Raw genomic sequence first — 18,938 nt, 5'->3', positions numbered from 1 at the left:
GGTCTGTCGGTCGGTCGGTCTGTCGGTCTGTCGGCCTGTCCGTAACACTTTTGTGCTTAGCCTTTTTGGTTAAGATGAAAGTTCTGTTGTTAATAGATGTTGTTCTTATCTTTTTAAGCTTTTCTTGCCCTTTTGGCTAAGATCAAAGTGCAATATCTGCCGGAACAGATATTGCAAGCAAAAACCATATGCGGGGGCAATCCCACATGTAAGACCTTGGTCAATGTAGGGTAAACCCTTCATACATATTGTCACTATCCAGCACCCCAATTCCCCGGGGAGTAGGTCCCCATTTCCCCTTCACTCCTCACATTAAAAATCGGCCTTGTGCCTAATTTGCTCGGTGGGGGAGCAAATAAATAACCCTCCTTTTCTTGGCCTTTTGGCCAAGATCAAAGTGTAGTATCTGTCCCACCAGATACTGCAAGCAAAGACCATATGTGAGGGTAAACCCACATATCAGACCTTGATCAATGTAGGGGCAACCCTTCATACCAATTGTCACTATCCAGCTTCCCTATTCCCCGGGAAGTTGGTCCCCATTTCCCCTTCACTCCTCAGATTAAAAATCGGCCTTGTGCCTAATTTGCTCGGTGAGGGGAGCAAATAAATACATTTTTCTTGGCCTTTTGGCCAAGATCAAAGTGTAGTATCTGTTCCGGCAAATACTGCAAGCAAAGACCATATGTGAGGGAAATCCCACATATAAGTTATTGGTCAATGTAGGGGCAACCCTTCATACCAACTGTCACTATCCAACTCCCCTACTCCCCAGGGAGTTGGTCCCCATTTCTCCTTCACTCCTCACATTAAAAATCGGCCTTGTGCCTAATTTGCTTGGTGGGGGGAGCAAATAAATACCCTTTTCTTGGCCTTTTGGCCAAGATCAAAGAAACCCGGGTCTACTCACTGCGCTGCGACGAGGACATGAGGGAGACATGCCTTTTTCCGCTGCAGCAGAGTCAAGACCCTCTTAGGGTATGTCAACGAGGTAACGGCTCGTATCGATGCCAAGCGCTGGATTGAACTCGACGAATCATATTTTGTGGAGAACATGTATCCGCCGCTGCGTATGGAGAAAAGAATGTTTTTTCTAGCAATACTAGCAGTAGCAAGGATGGATCACATGCCTCAAGCGAGTCCGCAAAAGGATATCTGTTCCGGATCGGGATCTGATCGTCTACTTTAAACATCTGCTTAAGTAAAGATCAGATGCGATTGGAGGTGGTTGCCTCGAGTGGCCTTTGACAAGAGGTGGGTGCATGACGCTAGCTTGTACATTCGACGAGGCGCCAAGTTTGAATTTGTGTTACCACCATAAGCATGGCACACATGGTACTGGGTCCTACGGAGCACATTCCGCTAGTTTAGACAAATAAAAAGTAAAGAGACTCTTGACTGGTGGTACAAATGAGATCCTGTCCCCTGATTGTTTGTGTTTTGGCACTAGAGAATCTTCCGAGGCTACCCTACCACAACCCTCCCCCCCCAACTATCTTTTTGTTTTATCACTCCTTGGTCAACCCCTACTCGAAGGTCGCCCCCCCCCATCTTCCTTTTTTTTGTTTTTGACAATTATTTATTTTTCCTCCCAACACCCGATAAGAATTCTTCCCAATCCCCACTAGGGATCTCCTCGCTTGTTTTAAGTGCCCCGGAAAACAGTGGGTGATCTAACTTTTTAGATTAGGTCAGGGAGGGACCTTACTAACAATGCACTAGGCAATTTTATTTTTTGTATATTTTTTCTAGATTCCCCACTCCCCAACACGAACTGTTTCTCTTCCAAATTCAAGAACTTTTTATTTTCCAATGAATTGAACTTTTTTCACACACACACACACACACACACACACACACACACACACACACACACACACACACACATTTTAATAATAATAAAAAAAATTGCACATACACACATACAGGAATTGTATATATATCCTTTCTTGAAAAAACGCCGGGGTTTTCATTAGTTAGTTTAGAATCCACAGATTGAATGAGGTATTGTGGTAAATGTTGTCAGTCAAGAGTAAAGTCGACAAACACTCCAATTTTTACTTTAGTTAGAAATACCCTGCAATACACCTCTCCCCGGATCTTATAGCGCCTTGTGCCTAAATTTGTTTTTCTTTTGGAGATTTTACTTTTTTTTCATTTTATATTGAAATTTTTTTAATTGTAATTTTTTCTTTAAACGGAATAAATTAAATATGAAGATCAAAGTGTAGTATCTGTTCCGGCAGATATTGCAAGCAAAGACCATATGTGGTGGAAACTCCACATATAGGACCTTGGTCAATGTAGGGGCAACCCTTCATACCAATTGTCACTATCCAGCTCCCCTACTCCCCAGGGAGCTGGTCCCCATTTCCCCTTCACTCCTCACATTAAAAATCGGCCTTGTGCCTAATTTGCTCGGTGGGGGAGCAAATAAATATCCTTTTCTTGCCCCTTTTGGTCAAGATTAAAGTGTAGTATCTGTTCCGGCAGATACTGCAAGCAAAGACCATATGTGGGGACAACCCTTCATACCAATTGTCACTATCCAACACCCTTACACCTTGGGGAGGTGGTCCCCATTCCCCCTTAACTCCTCACATTAAAAATCGGCCTTGTGTCTAATTTGCTCGGTGGGAGAGCAAATAAATACCCTTTTCTTGGCCTTTTAGCCGATATCAAAGTGTAGTATCTTTTCTTACTACATGCTGTTCTTATGTTTGTAACTTTGTGATATAAAGTGGGGGGGTCACTTTTCTATATTAATTTAATGTAAAATGATCACACACTTTACAGCCAGTCAGTCTCAAAGCCATTCAAGTTATTCTCTAGATCATTCAAGTTGTTTTTTTAAGGATTCCAGTTATATTTTAAGCATTCAAGTCATTCTTAAGGTCATTCAATTCATCCTTAAGTTAATTAAAGTCATTCTAAGTCATTTACTTTTTATTTATTTAAGTTATTTTAGCCCATTTTTCGGTCATTTTAGTTTATCTTTAAGAATTTCATGTCAATCCTACATTCACGCATTCATTCATTACACGAGAGCACGTGAATAATGCTTATCGGCATTGTTTTTATTGATTTTACTATCATAGAAGCTATACTATTACATATAAACTGTGTCAATCGATTTATTGCAGATTAATAAAATATCATTATTTCACTAAATATACGTCACAAAAAATTAAAATTGTATCATCAACGGACTGCTTTAAGATTAATTATTTCCCAAATTTTTATTCAAATTCATGCGATATTCACGAAGTTATAGCATTTTATTTATTATCAAGGAATTTATACTGTCCATTGCTTTATTACAGGTCTTTTAAAATGCCAAAGAACGGGCTATTGAAGGTTATCGAAATCAAAGGATTGTTACTGGACTCGCAGAAGAATTGTCTATGCAAAATTTAGCCATGGATCTGCAAAAGGATCCAAGAACCTTGGCTTCATTTGTGAACAACCCCAATACCAAATCCAGAAAGGATAAGAGCACCAGGAGAAACCTTTCAGATCGTGATATTCGGAAAATTTGTAGGGAAATCAGTCGAAACTCAAACAGCACCAATGCTTTCGTTTTTGCAAGAGCTGAAATTGCTCCAAGATTCAGGCAGGCCCGACGCAATGCGTTGAATGAGATGGCAAGGAACATTAAACCTCTTTCAATGCCTTCATTGAGCAAACAACATCGGGGAAAAGGAATGGCTTGGGCACAGAATTACATAAAAATGCATTACCAACGTGTCCTCTTTACGGATGAGACCCGTGCTACTCTTGACGGTTCGGATGGGTGGGCCAAAGTTTGGAACTCGAACGGGATCCTGACCCCTTACAGAATTCATTGTCAACACGGAGGTGTTGGCATCGTGTTTTGGAGGGGAATCATTAGAAAAAGTTGGTTGGACCATTTCGAGTGCCAGAGTGTGTAAAGCAATGCGTATCCGGCGCTTTTGGATAATCATTTGTCACCATGGCTAGATGACCTATCATTGCCACGTCGCTTTCAGATGCTTTATGCATGACAATACACCATCTCATTCTGCTAGGGCGACTGCAGCCTTCTTTTTTATGAATTTCATCGGAGAAACTCTCATGTTCTGACCACCGTGTTCTCTAGACTTTAACCCATTGAAAATCTTTGGTAAATATTGAAAGAGAGGTTTATAAGAGAGGAGAGCAATTTACTTCAAAGAATGGCCTGTGAATGAAAATACTTGATGTCGCTAGAGCCATAACTCCTTTTCAGATCAAACAATTGACTTCCTCGGTTGACAAAAGGTTGCTTAAAGTTATTTTAAAAACTGGTGCATATGTCGATAAATAATTCATTCATTTGAGGCTAAGCACCTAGGACGTGCTTTTGTATATTTTCCTTTGACAGTAGAATGTTTAAAAAAAAAGTTTTCATGATTAGACATAGTAGTTTTGCCCTAAAACAACCTTTTAAAAGATCTGTAATAAAGCGATGGACAGTATAAATTCATTGATAATAAATAAAATGTCATAACTTCGTGAATATCGCATAAATTTGAATAAAACGTGGGGAATAAGTAACTTTAAAGCAGTCCTTCGATGATGCAATTTTAATTTTTTTGTGACGTATATTTAGTCAAATATTGATATTTTACTAATCTGCTATAAAGCGATTGACACAGTATCACATATATATCTTAGGTATATAGTATCACATAATACTAGTAGTAGTAGTAGTAGTAGTAGTAGTAGGAGCAGCAGCAAGAGTAGTAGTAGTAGTAGTAGTAGTTTTATCCCTATATCTGCTAAAACTAGATTAGAATCTGTCAAGTAGTTTTTGAGTCGATAATCGACAAAAGTGTCCGGATCTTTTTATATATACATATATGCATACACATAGTTATCTACAAATCATTTCATCGTGACTAATCGAACAAAAACAAAGAAATGAAAACAATAAAAAGAATCGTTTTTGTCATCAGAAAATAACCACAAATATTGCTGATTCTGACACCGATTGCGATATCGCAAATATTTCGATTTTTTTCGATTCTCGATTCCAATCAATCGTACCAACACTAATATATAGTCATTTATACATATAAATACATATACATAGACATATATAGACATGCACACAAATATACATACACGCACGCACAGAGACACGCATATATAACCTTGGTTAAAGTAAGTAATACTAATGGTGGAGGTCTGAACAGAGCTGAAATAGAGAAACAGACTAAATATCAAGGTCTCATGTATCATATGAAAAGAAACTGGAATCTTAGAGAGATATCAATTATACCGGTTATTGTAAGTGCCATAGGGCTTAAAGAAGAACCTGAAGTCTTACCTAACTAATATTCCTGGTGAACCAAGTGCAAGAGAAATCCACACAATTGCACTTAAGGGAACAATGAGGATACTCAAAAGAGCTCTCGGTTGGTTTCAATACAAAGCAGGGGAACGTTTGCAGCTGGTTTGGCTGCCCCATACCCAGCGTTACAATCTTTAAAGGAAGGAAATAATAATAATAAAAAATACATAGTATATTCATAGTTAACTTTCTATTCCCAAGGCATCACGTGAATAATTTGCGAGTTTCTATAGGTAAGATTACATTTAGCATGATCGTAATACTTTTGTAACATTAAATAAATAGTTCAACGCGTAGAAAATTTAAACTAGTGTTGGAACGATTAATCGGAGTCGGGATCGGGAATCCGAAAAATTCGGAACTTTTCGGAGTATCGGAATCAGTATCGGAATCGAAAAAATGCGTGCCTATTTTCCGATGCTAAAAACGATTTTTTTCATTGGGCTTATTTGATTTTCTGTCAAGAAAATTCATTCTACTGCTGATATTAATACTAAAATAATGAATATCTATTGATCTTAAGCTATTTAGTAAAGCTAAAATTAATAGATCATCTCTCACAAATGTATCTTTACGAAAACATCTGTATATTTTACGGTAATTGTGAAAAGTAACTTTATAGTAAAATATTTAGATATTTATAAAGATTCGGAATCGATAATTGTATCGGAATCGGAACAAATATTGGACTCGTCCCATCCCTAATTTTAACCATGGGGAAATCAACCCGTGTGTGTTCACACATGCTAAAGGACCCTCCAATATACGAGGATTGAATTCCATATTGATCAGTTAGAAGGTCCAACCGACCTCAGCTGAGGAAGAATAACTTTTCATATCGACGTCTACTTATTTGTGCTCTCAATTATTCATAAAGACGATCGTCACCTTGTATTGAGTTGCAAACATGGATTTAGTTATTTATATATTCATACCTCAATGACATTGTCAGTTTTTTTAATGTTTTTTACATATGTTTGTGTGTAAAAAGTATTGTAGAGGTTAAATACAACACGACACAATGTACAGGTAAAAATGTAACAAACGATAAAAGGATTAACATGCTTGTATACATTTTTTTTTTCGCTTCATTGAAAGAACTTTGTCCAGAAAAGCTTCTTGCGTGAACAGAGTCAACGAATATACATAAAGTTGGTTATTCTGGCGGAAAGAAAAGTACCCGTGAAAAGAAGATATGGTGCTGAAGTAGATAATGTTAGGGAAGGGTAGGGAGACAAGGAAGCACGCGCGCGTGTGTATTGTGAGCAAAATACAAAATGGCCACAAATATACTGACGAACTTTAAAACAAATTTTCTAATGAAACTCAATAAGGACTATCCACCTTACTTAATACAAAAATGCTGTTTTATTTTGATGTCTTAAACTTCTCCCTCCCCCTTTTTGTACCGATTAGATTCGAAAACAAAGTATTTGTTTATCATCTTCAATGCTTATTCTCAATTTTAATAAAATGAATATGGTTTTCGAAACAATCATACACTCAATTTGATTTTTTTGTTGTTTTTCCTTTTAAAACTGATTCATAATTTACAATTACCAATCGTTATACTCAATATAAATATAACTCTAGGATAACTATACCTATTGAGCTTATTATATATCTGCATTATTATAAACAATGTTTCTTTTTAAGTCCTTATGCATTAAAATAACTTTGCTCTTTAGACTCCAGGTCTAATTCCCTTTATAATATATATATATATATATATATATATATATATATATATATATATATATATATATATATATATATATATATATGGGGGGGATTCCGACTAAACTAATAAAAAAAGTTTTAAGCAAAATCGATGTGGTGAACGAGTGCAAGTTATCGACTTGTGCCCTGCAAATCGTGCATACAATTTTTTTTTTTTACTGAAGTTTCGTTTTTGAATGCAATATTCAAAGCTCGTTTGATTGTATAGCCACTAGAGATGAAATGGCTATAGAAATACAATGAAGATCCTAGATGGTAATTTTATTTAATTCGGTTGAAATCAAAGTTAATTTGTCTAGACTTACGCATCATTGGATCAAAAAAGTGGAACACTTATTGAGCTAAACGTACAAGAATTTCATTTAGTTGAATGTTGACTACATAACCAATGTTATATTTATATATATATATATATATATATATATATATATATATATTATATATATATATATATTATATATATATATTATATATATATATATTATATATATATATATTATATATATATATATTATATATATATATATATATATATTATATATATATATATATATATATATATATATATATATATATATATAAGCAACATTTCAAGTATCTCTCTGTTTCTCAAGATTGTAAATACGTTTGTCTTGATCGTGATTATAGTTCCATTCTATGTAAACCAGATTCGCTCGCTTATGTAGTTAAAATATTTGTTTTGCATCGTGATTTACTACATAAACAAATATAGAGGTAGATGTATAAATGAATGGAAAGACATGCTAATAGAGACATTGAGTTCGCATTATTATTAAAATGTTGACGACGATTTTAAGCCTACCCTTATTTTTCTACTGTGTTTACGTAATCGGTGTTGTCCGGGATTCAGTAAAGTAATTTCAGCTTTTATGTTTTATTTGTTTGCACATGTTTAAACGTATGCAGTAAAAGAAGAAAAATTTTAGTTGTACGGCAACTCTCATTATATCTTTCAATTTAAAATATGAGTTATTCCCCTTACATTATTTGAGTTATGCTTGGAAATGAAGACACCGTTGATCTTTTTCGAATTTAATGTCATTAGATTTTATTTTTTTCTTTCCATAGCAATTTGCATGTGCATGAACTTAGTATTTTTAAACATTTCTTTCGTATTATTAAACAAATGTATCAGGATTACTAATCGTAATATAAATTAAATAACAAAATAATAAAGCTATTTAATTCTAGGTTGTTTTATGAATAATATAGAGATAAAGAGACGTAAGCTGGTCATTGACCTTTTGGCTAGGTGCAAAGTGTAGTATTTGTTCACATACTATAATTAATCTTTGCTGTCCTCTATTAGTGAACGAGAAACCCTTTTAGACAAAAGCAATTTGTTTAAATTTTTGTCTCAATCCAGAGTGCGAATTTTTTTTAGGTGGGGGAGGGGTAATTGAATATTTCCTACGTTAAAAACCGACCATATAACCGACTTATAGGGGTCATCCATTGTCTTTCAAAACTGAACAGCGACCATGAATGTACAGAATAAAATTAAACTGATCAACCGACCATTATGAAATTTGGAGCACAGCTAAAAGATGCGAGGAGACGTAATTTGGGCTATATTTAAATTATGCAAATGAGAGAAAATGGGTGGGAGTGAAAGATTTTCGTGATAATTCAAATCCTCTTTTATTAATTTGTATTAGATATAAATTAATGTTTAGAAAGTATAGTCATATCCTCCCACTTGAAAATTCAAATATTTCAGATTTGCATTGATTTTGATCTATAGTCATTTCACACCAGTTAAGCAGGATTCCCGTAATTTCAATTTCTTCCTGAGTTTGAGAGACTTTCTAAAATCCGAATCATGTAATTGATTTTGATTGTGATTATAATTAGACTAACGATTCTGTGGATGAGATCATTATCATTATATCTTGATTTTAACATATTCGGTTCAAGAAATTAATTGTACCCGTCCTGCGACAGGTATGCTTCCAGTAGGTAGTGCTTATTCATTTTTTTTTATCTAGGGGGTCGCCGCTTATCAAGATCCAAGAACCACTCGAGGATAATGGTTAATGAGTGTCAAATACAGTTTGAGACAACACCTTAATGATCCTCAATGGGCGAACTTTAGAAGAGATTAATTATTTAACAGAACGACTCAACAAGAACTTATTTAGATTAGATTTGAAAACAACTATGTTATAGTCAGCTGGGAAGTAGTCCGCGGTACTGTGTTCGACGGACGGAAAGTTTAAAAAAATGAACTTTGCTCATGAAATTCTCGTTTAGTTTTAGGCAATGATGGAGAGTAAAGGAAAAGTATTGATAGTTGTTGTAAGTAGACGAGTATTTGTTGGGAAACTTTTGCAGAACATACATTGACTGAAGCTCCGTTGATCACCTGCCGTGAAAATAACATTTATTCAAGCATATTTATTTAAACATGATAGCCATTTCGGGTCTAGTTAAACTGTTATTATTGCATCAATAAGAGAGAGAGAGAGAGAGAGAGAGAGAGAGAGAGAGAGAGAGAGAGAGAGATTATGGTTCTATATTACCACGGATGCGTCCAAAAATATTTCCTTTGTTTCAGGGAAACAAATGAACTTGACGTTTGTCTCTAAGCTTTCACACAACCATAACTTATTTTCTCATCCATAGTCTACAGTACACCAAATCACTTTCGAATTTCGAACGGTCACGGTATAGTAAACAAGTCGACCATTCCCATCTATTATTCATGCATATAAAAAATGGCCGGTGCGTGTTTACTTCGTAACCGTTTCTAATGAGCTTTTTTGCCTTGGTAAGCGCCAATATAGCGTAACGTGATGCAATATTGCTTACATAACATTGTCGAGATTTGGCCATGATTTGATGTTTCTATGACAACAGTAACTTACGCCAGGTTTGAACTGTCATTAGCTCTTAGACTCTGATGATGTTTCAGAATCAAGCGAAACAATAGAAATGAAACTAATATAAACTCATTCTCCTGAAGTGTAAGAGGTAGACACAAACTGACGCAAATTTAAATATACAACGGTGAAATGAGTATTCAACTTTACTCTTTATTAATACAATATATATATATGTGTGTGTGTGTGTGTGTGTGTGTGTATTTATACGCGTATATATATACACACATATATATACATATATGTACATACATACGCACACGTGTATATATATATATATATATATATATATATATATATATATATATATATATACTCGGGTTTTTTATTCAAAAGTAATGGACTAATGAATTCAACGAGGTTGTTAGATAGTGCTCAATAAAAAGAGCTGATAATACTTGTTTATTATTATATAAACATCTCACATCCCGCTGCTACAAATAGCCACTTGTTTCAATTAAACAACAGATATCATCAGGCAGCGACTTGACTATTCAAAAGTTCAATGAATAACCATATATATATATATATATATATATATATATATATATATATATATATATATATATATATATATATGAGCTATAAATTTTCCTCTTTTTTTTAAATAATTTTGTTTCAAATTTCATGGTAATTCTTTAAACCTATTAATGTTTCGTCAGTCCTTATATTTCTTATTATTATCATTATTATTATTATTATCATTATTATTATTATTATTATTATTATTATTATTATTATTATTATTATTATTATTCACTAGTTCTCACACACTATCGTCAGAGATTGCTAACTGAGACAACACGTGCTTTCCTTTGAGTCTTGGTGACAACAGGTCTCCCTAGATTTCCCGTACTCTCCGTCTCTTTCGGTAACCTTGGAAAATGAATTTGCGTTATTGCAACAGACACTTGTCGTTGACTTCTCACTGGCAATGACCATTGCTCATCAGTAGAATTTTGATGGCAATAAGCCTTCCGAAGGTCCCAGTTCTCTTCGAAGCTATCCAGTAGAAGTCTGGTTGGTGCTTTCTCTCCTCTGTCTTTTCATCCTCCTTGACCCTTTTATATACTATTTGGTATGGTGCGAGTTGATGCTGGCTCCAAAATATTTTAGGGTGGTTGGGTTATGTTTAAATTACGATTATACAGTTTTAATTTTCTTGGTTCCATGCGACTGGCTGGCACTTGTATATAATGTGTATTAGTCTCCGCATTAAAGTTTTCCATAATATTTCAGAGGTTTTCATTATTATTCGTTGTATTCCCATGATTCCAATCTCTTATATTCCTTTTTCGAAGTTTTCAGGATTGTTTCTACTGCTCCCGCGATTATTGGTCTCATCTTGATTTTCTTCATCTTCCATATGCTTTTCAGCTCTCTGGCAAGTTCAGTGTATTTGTCTCGCTTCTCTGTCTCTTTCATATTCACCTTATGGATTGCTGGAATGGCGAAATCTATGATCTAGCAGGACTTTTCCTCTCGTCAACTATTATCACATCTAGTCTCCTTGCTTGGACGGGTTTATCTTTTTGTACTTTCATGTCCCACAGAATTTTATGATTCCATTTTCATGTACTGCTACTGTTTCGTCTTTGTACCATTTGTCCGGTTGTTCAAGATGCAGTTGCTTACATAGTTCTCAGTGTACTGCTTTCCCATCTGGTCATGTCTATTCATATTTTTTAGGCTAGTTTATTACATTCGCTTATTATGTGGTTTATCATTTCGTCTTTTTGTCTACAAAGTCTACATTTTCTGTTTTCTGTTGTCTTGACGATATTTGCTTTGATATAAGTGGTTCTAATCGTGTCAACTTAGCGCCTGTTATTCGGGATTCAGTTTCTCGGTTTAGGTGTTCTTTTCGTAGAATTGACCAAATGTTTTAGCGAGCCTCATCTTTTGTCAACCGTATGAATAATCCGTGAAGCTGTTTTTCTTTCCATTTTCTTTTCTCGTCTTATCCCGTTCCACTGTTTTCTGTCTTGTTCGTTTTTACAGGGTCTCTTGCTGCGATTATTAACCTTTCTTTGTTCCGGTAGAGCCGGTCGATATCATCCTTTGGTGTAATGGATTGTGCAAGGTTATAAGTTTCCTGTCTTCTGGTCGAGATATCTCAGTTATTCTTTGGTCAACTTGACAAACGGCACAGAGTATCTTACTAGTGATACTGTCCATGTGTTTATACCTATTATTAAGTTTCTATAATTAACTTTCTAGGAGTTTTTTTTTATTATTTTTATTCTTCTTGGATATTCTTTTCCTCTTTCTTCTTCTTCTTCTTCTTCTTCTTATTATTATTATTATCATTATTATCATTATTATTATTATAATTATTTGTATTGGAAAAAATTATTGGATATAATATCCAAACATCAAATTAAATATTAACATCCACAGACATATGTTTAGTCTTATGAAACCACATCGGTGTTGCTAACAAACACACAAAACTCGACACTCGAATCCATACCCTCAGTCACCGCTGATTGCGAATGTCTGATGTCCTAACGTTTTTCTGAGTAGGAGTGGTTCAATATTGTAGCTCTGATTGCGTCCGGTTCTCCTAGAAACACTTGCAAGATCACAGTGTCTGTTCTGATGCTAGACTTCACCTTTTCTGTCCTCGATCAGGGGAGGAGAAATCCTTTAAGACTGAGACAATTTTTATTTTTGTTCCTATCCAGAGTGCCTCTTTTTTGTGGAGCTGGATTTTCCCCACATTAAAAATCGTCTTTAATTTTCTATGGTTGTTAAGTAAGCTGAATCGATAGAAAAGTTGAGATTTGAAAGTTCTGACTTGATCTGGAGTACGAATCGTGCGGCAGGCATAACAGTTGTCTTTTACACGGATGATTTCCGGAAATAGATGAAACACGTGTGTACGTGGATAAAAATGTAAAAAAAAAATCTATTCATCTTGTGTGTGTGTGTGTGTGTGTGTGTGTGTGTGTGTGTGTGTGTGTGTGTGTGTGTGTGTGTGTGTGTGTGTGTGTGTGTTAAACAATGTATGATTACATTTTAGATAACATAAAAAAATGACCTTGTGTCTAAAGTTACCCTCATGGGGTGGTACATATAGACGTTGTAATCCTTCGTAGTTTTTACGTAAAGTGAATACATGAAAAAAAGTCCACTTTTTTTTTTTTTTTTTTGATAATTGAACATACACATGTGTAGATAGGGATAGATAATGAGAGAGAAGAAAGAGAAAAGAGTGAGAAAGTAAGAAAGAAAGAGAGAGAGAGAGAGAGAGAGAGAGAGAGAGAGAGAGAGAGAGAGAGAGAGAGCAAAAAGTAAGAAGTCAATGAGAATCAGTACGAACGTTGAAATAGCATAAGACTTGGTTTTATGTATTTGAATGACAATGGACACAAAATAGCAGTGTGTATCCCTGAAAACATTTTGAACAAAGTGTGTGCGTGTGTGTGTGTGTGTGTGTGTGTGTGTGTGTGTGTGTGTGTGTGTGTGTCTGTGTGGTTTCTGGTGGTAAGGGTGTGGCGGCAGGAACGAGTAAATAGGGGAGGTGGTAGGCGGAGAGGCCGTGAGTCTTCATTCGTCTGACTGAGATTACAGCGATATAAAAGGAAACTGGATACCGCTTTGTGGGTCGTTAACAATATAAAATGTGTTAATGTGAGTCGAAGAGAGAGAAAAAGAAAAGGAGAGAGAGAGAGGGGGGGGGGAGACGGCCTTAACCACAAACTAAGTGGACGATTGGATGAACCGGTTGTTGACAATGGAGACTATAGAGCTAGAGCTGCCATGGAACCGGGCCGATTTCGTTGGGTCCACAATCAATGGCGTTTCAGTTTTCAACAGAGCTCTACTTTCACCCACAGATCTGCCTCCTACTCCAACTCTTCTCACTCCTCTTCCTTCTACTCCCATATTGGCCAAACAGACCCCCACGCGCGTGCCCACACCCAACCCATTCCGAGACAAGGCGAAAATAGATAGGTACAATATAAATAAGGACAAGAGTGTTGAAAAGATAAACTTTAGAAGCCTGAGGTGTTGTTCACTCTTGCCGTTTTAACAACTTTGCTTTTTTTAGAATCTTTTAGAGATTGTTTAGATTTGGAGCGAAGGATAAAAAAAAGAATATAAAAAACACATTTGTAAATATGGAGTTTGTTTATTTAGGTTAAAATAAAAAAAAAAAAAAACAGGGATTGGAAACAATAAATCTCCCCTTCTTATCATCTCTGTCAAAAAACCTTTTCTATTATGCAATGGATAGCTCTAATATCATTTCAATTTAACAATAGAACCCTATTCTCTTTTGTTGAAAACATCGCCCATTTTTGTCTTGGTTTTTGAGCAAATTTGGTTGTTAGTTTTAAATAGAATTTTAATCGTGAAATGACATTGTCATTAACGTTTTTAAAAGTTGTGGTTTAAATTCATTTGTCTCTTTCCCACGGCGGGATGATGTGACACAAGGGTCGGAAAGTGAGATTTGAAAAGTCAGCGCCCTAGAGGAAGAGAATTCCGGTATGCAAAATATATCTAGGCAGCCTCGTCGGCATTTTCCACTTCTCAACAGGTAAAAAGGTAAAACCTGGGAGAAGGACCCGCTAGAACTGCACATAACCAGCAACATACTGCAATCAACAGATAAAAAGCAATTTCAGAAGTGACCTACAATCTGGTGCTGGCGGTGATATATGAATGATGGTTATTCCTTGGTTACTATAAGATCTTATATGAGTTATTACCAGCGACCGTTTACTGGTAAAAACAAATGAGATTTCCAGGAGATAAAATAAATAGTCTTTTCTTCTTCTGGTCATCGATAAAATTCACTCTGCGTTGTTGCCGTAAGAAATTCACGAATTACGTTCATGGAATAACTTTAAAGTAATTTTCTCTTCATTGTTTGAACATACGATGCTAGAGAAGGTGTCTTCTTGGTTCTCTATTTTATATAGTTTTACACCACTGATTCCGTGTCGTCGGATCTCGTTTTCAGTGTCGGTTTGGACGAGACCTCACAGACGCCTAGTCATTTTAGTATAATATTTTTACCACTGGTCATAGCATTATTATATACAGGACTAAGACAGTTGTATCTATTTTACATAATCCACCGCATTAATCGTGTTTACCCTGGCAATTCATGCTTATTTGGATTGTGAGCAGGGACTTTTAACTTGAACTTTTACGTTAGCAAATTTGTCAGTTAATGCATATTTTTGCATATTATCTCCCTCTTATGTTTGTCTTTGGTAAATCTTCTCTGTAAGAAAATAAATGTATATATACGTGTGAATGCGCTCGCGAATTTTAAAATTATCACAGTAAGATCCATATTAGATTTGTACCAATCCTTATTTGGCAAACCTTATGACTAACTTATGTCCTGGTATGATATATAAACTGCCATTAGCGTATTAAGCAATGCTCTTTGTGTACACAAATTGATCTTAGACATTTGAACGATGTCAAAACATCGTTAATTCACTACTCGTACAGCAGCAGCCGTATAGCAACGTAATGGTGAGAAGCCTTGACTGTTGTTTGGGCGGTCAGGTTTCGATTTTGGCTTTTTTTAGTTGCCTGTCTAGCCGCACTGATGAGCTGTGATACAGCGAAACAGTACTTTATGTGGATGAGTATATATATATATATATATATATATATATATATATATATATATATATATATATATATATATATAAAGTATGTCGCAGTTTGCATTTTGCATTGTTCATCGAATAAAAAGATGTTTTGAATCTTTATCAATGCAGGAATTATTAAGTCGTTGGAAACAGATAAATAAATAATGATAAAGAATTCAAATCTTTATAAAAACATATCCAACACCTCCAACTTCAATAAAAATATACTTGTTAAAATACTAGCAATCGAGAGAGACCGGGGAAACCTTAGAATAAAAGAAATCGTTAGTGCTAAAAAAATTAAAACCAGAAAATAACAATAGGGCAATGATAACCAATATTTTCCTTATACAACCACAAACGAATTAATTATCTCCCTAGGACAGAATTACAGAATTGCTTCCCTTAGAGTAAACAATAATAAAAAAATTACAGAATTAACTCCTCTTATGAATTAACGTAATTTTTCGAAACATTCAAAATAGCGTTTCAAAAAAAGCAATATAACGGACAATTTAAATCAAAATGAAAACAACAGCATAGAGAGTTGATCTACATTTCTTACCTTTTGATAATGAGGGGGGCCCCTGAAAATATTTCAGGAATAAACCATCTACAGTCAAAGTAAGATTTATTTACCTTGGAATTTTTAATGTCCATACCGAATTGTTCTAGCGTTATAGTCTAACCGCGACTTTTAAACAGTACCCCCCCCTTTTTTTTTACAAACAATTATTCCATTAGTGGCTGGAATCTTCTAAAAAAAAAAACAAGAACTAACATCAAACAATATCTATTGCATTTTACTATGAGATCAAAAAATATGGCTGCCACTTTACAATCACATGAAAACAATTACCCTGGTGTAAATATAGTGAGCGCATGAACAAGCGGTAGTCTAATACACAGTTAAACAACATGGCCGACACTCGTAATTTAACAAATAATTGTAAAACGAGATAGGATTGGCAAAGAAACAAAACAGATAATAATATCGATTTTTATCGACAAATACAGCTGTTAATGTATCGTTTTCGTAGTTGCTAGTAAACAAATACACGGTAATTGAATCGATTATTTAAATTTTACTTGAATGTACTCTAACGTAAAACAGATGCCTACGTGATATTACGTAAATTATTGAACTTGCAGGAAACAGTGAATCAGAAGAACAGGTGTCTGGAAGTTCGCAGCAAACGGTGCCGGTAAAAAAAAATCCTATTTATATAAAAATATAAAATTGGGCTTCCTGTTTTAGTTAAAAAATAAATAATCCAATTGGCGTGAAAGAAAATATGTAAAAGTTTTGTACATATTCTGTCTTCGGTCATTTTACATGAAATCCGTGTGTATTATGTTAGTTTTTTTTTTTTTTTTTTTTTTTTTTCCAAAATAATCTATTTTTATGATACAAGAAATACAAAAAACTTTATTATTTTTTCAAAAAGAAGGCATTTTATTCTATTTTTTTCTAAAATAGAAAGAAATCAATAAATATTTCATAAAGAAATATGTCACACTAAAAAGAAAATAAAAACAGTGAAACAATACCATTTTACGAGGGGCGTGCAATAAGTAATGCCCCTGACTCACTTCCAGTTGTTTGATCTAGCTGAAATTTTGCATGTGCAATGATTTATATCTCTACGGGTTATGTGGCAAATTACAGCTCTGAACTAATTGTGGTTTCTGTTTTACAGGTGTTTGAACTGAGTCACGTGTGAAATGGTGCCTGTTGAATGTCGAGCAGTGATCCGGTTTTTGTATTTGAAAAGACGCACACCACAGGAGACTTTTGATGAAATGAAAGAAACGTATGCTGATAATGTCCCATCATATGACCTTGTAAAACGCTGGCATCGTGAATTCAAACATGGCCGGAAGTCTGTGGAAACAGCTCCCAGACCTGGTCGCCCCTCTTCTGCCATTGATGAGGCATCTGTCCGTCAAGTTGAGGCTGCCATTTTGGAAAATCGGCGCATTACTATTCGCCAAATAGCCCAACATGTCAAGATTTGTACAGGGTCTGTGGAAACTATCATTCATGACCATTTGCATATGCATAAGGTGTCTGCCAGATGGATTCCCAGGTTGCTCACACCATTCCAGAAGCGAAAACGCGTCGAGTACTCGAGGATGAATTTGGAGGTGTGCCAAAAAGATGAGTCAAAGTTTTTCAAAAGACTGATTACACAGGATGAAATCTGGGTCCATCACTATGATCCAGAGACTAAAGCCAAGTCAATGCAGTGGAAGCACTTGGACTCACCACCTCCAAAGAAGGCAAGGGTGCAGCCCTCCACTGGCAAGGTCATGCTTACAGTCTTCTGAGACCAGGGCGGAGTAGTCATGACAGATTTCCTGGCAAAGGGTACCACAATTGCAGGAGCCTATTATGCTTCACTTTTGAGGAAATTAAGGGAAGCTATCAAAATCAAGAGGTGGGGCAAGATTAGCAAAGGTACCCTCCTCCTGCAGGACAACGCTCCGGTCAACAATTCGCATGTCGCCAGATCAGAAGTATGGGCATTTGGTTCTGAAATCCTTCCCCATCCTCCCTACTCTCCTGACCTTTCACCCTCTGACTTTCACCTCTTCCCAGCTACAAAGTTGTTTTTGAAAGGAAAGCGTTTCCCAAATGATGCAGTCTTGATTTCTGAAGTTACGTCGTGGTTGGAGGACCAACCTGCGGTGTTTACAAAAACAGTCTCCACAGCTGCATCAAACAATGGGAGAAATGCATAACTCTGGGTTGTTCCTATGTAGAGAAAAACTAATAATTGTGCCAAATTTCGTTGCTGTACTGCTATGGGAAGTGGGTCAGGGGCATTACTTATTGCAGACCCTTCGTATTATTTTATACAAAAAAATAATCTAGCAATATTTATTTTTTATAAAAGATCTGTTTAAAACAAAAAAGCGTAATAAAATTTTACATAATTTCTTTTACTCTAATTTGACAACTTATTTTTAACGAAAACAAGAAGTCGAATTTAATAAACGGACCGTTTTATATAAATGCGATTTTCTTTTTATCTGACACCATTTGCTGCGGACTTCGAGTTGCCTGTTCTTCTGATTCACCTACAAATTTGCTGTAGGGATTGTTGAGACAACGAAGTTTTTTTTTTATTATTCATAGGAACACTAGTTTTCTTATATTTACGTAGTGTGTATTTCGGTCTGTAGATGTCGGCGGCGGTTGTAGCGAAACTTTAGTGAAAGCAAACTATTCTTCTAATATCACAAACATATTTTCAGAGCTGTCAGAAAAATTGAAGATCACAAAAGACAATCATTTTGGTAAGCTGTGCT

At 35.4% G+C, this 18,938-nt stretch overlaps 1 protein-coding gene and 1 pseudogene across 2 annotated transcripts in view; both read left to right on the top strand.

Annotated features, from left to right (window-relative positions):
* Positions 1-18,938, top strand: part of LOC145284774 (uncharacterized) — a 132,462-nt gene that overhangs the window by 61,626 nt on the left and 51,898 nt on the right. The window lies entirely within an intron of this gene.
* On the top strand, positions 613-790 carry LOC145285418 (U2 spliceosomal RNA; annotated as a pseudogene).

The sequence above is a fragment of the Euprymna scolopes genome, chromosome 9 (genome assembly GCF_053919585.1).
Source record: "Euprymna scolopes isolate OS-2025 chromosome 9, ASM5391958v1, whole genome shotgun sequence".
NCBI lineage: Eukaryota > Metazoa > Mollusca > Cephalopoda > Sepiida > Sepiolidae > Euprymna > Euprymna scolopes.
The sequence above is the reverse complement of the archived record's forward strand: the minus strand, read 5'-3'. Positions and strand labels throughout refer to the sequence as shown.